We start from the raw sequence: 1,135 nt of genomic DNA, 5'->3' as shown, positions 1-1,135 counted from the left end.
AAATAGAAAAATGGGCTCAAAATACATATTGTAAATAATTAATTATATTCGAATTAACACATTAAAATCAAATCAATAAAATAAAGTATACGCTGCATTCAAAATAAAATAAAATAAAATTACAATAGCATATACATATACAAGGCTATCCACAACATATATATATCTATATATATATACATATACATCGAAATACACAGATGCATACGCACAGACAATCTACATATATAGGCATATATTTACAAGGCACAGATATATACATGAATACAAATTTACACACATATACACACACGCGCATTTAAGTTTGCGCGTAAAAAAACCTATGCACTGGTAACAAAAATTGTATCTTAAGCTATGGAGTGGAGGGGTAAAGAGTAACGTATCTATAATAACGTTAATAATATAGAAAAGGGGGTGGTGGGGGAATGTGGTTGTCATGAGGAAGGAAAGGAAGAAAGAAAGAGAGAAAAGAAAGAAAGAAAGAGAAAAAAGAAAGAAAGAAAGAAAAAAAAGAAAGAAAGATAGCAAGGGAAGAAAAGAGAGAAAGGCTGGGAATAGGAAGGAAGAAGTAGAGAGAGAAAATGAGCAAGAACATATGTATATAGTAAACCTGCATAAAATTTAGATTGCGTATATATGTGTATACAAAAATGTATATAGCATCACGTATATAGATACATATGTTGATATGTACGCAAATACTTACGATCATAACCGTATACATGCGTGTGTACACATTTAAGTATATGTGAGTGTGAACCTAAGCGCACATTCGCATATATAATATAGATGCATGTATGTATAAATAAATATAAGCATATACTCTTACCCATGTATACACAAAAAAACGTACACGCACGAAATCATAACTGCATATGCACAAGTGCAAACCCAGGTCCTATATGTAAGCGCAGGCACACGCATATGAATAAGTAAGTGTTGTTACTATACAGACATCTACATAAAAAACCTATTAGATCTCAGTGTATATATGCAGCCAACTTCTTAAGAAACCGCTGGGTGTATAAAAGTTAAAACCAGGCGAAAATACATGCATATATACGTATATGCTATTGTAATTTTATTTTATTTTATTTTGAATGCAGCGTATACTTTATTTTATTGATTTGATTTT

At 30.7% G+C, this 1,135-nt stretch overlaps 1 protein-coding gene across 1 annotated transcript in view; it reads right to left on the bottom strand.

The window, feature by feature from the left end:
• The window catches only part of LOC106870260 (nucleolar pre-ribosomal-associated protein 1), a 45,627-nt gene that overhangs the window by 15,411 nt on the left and 29,081 nt on the right, over positions 1-1,135 (bottom strand). The window lies entirely within an intron of this gene.

Source organism: Octopus bimaculoides, chromosome 3 (genome assembly GCF_001194135.2).
Source record: "Octopus bimaculoides isolate UCB-OBI-ISO-001 chromosome 3, ASM119413v2, whole genome shotgun sequence".
In the NCBI taxonomy this organism is placed as follows: Eukaryota; Metazoa; Mollusca; class Cephalopoda; order Octopoda; family Octopodidae; genus Octopus; species Octopus bimaculoides.
Note: the sequence above shows the minus strand (reverse complement) of the source record. Positions and strands in the feature narration are given on the sequence as shown.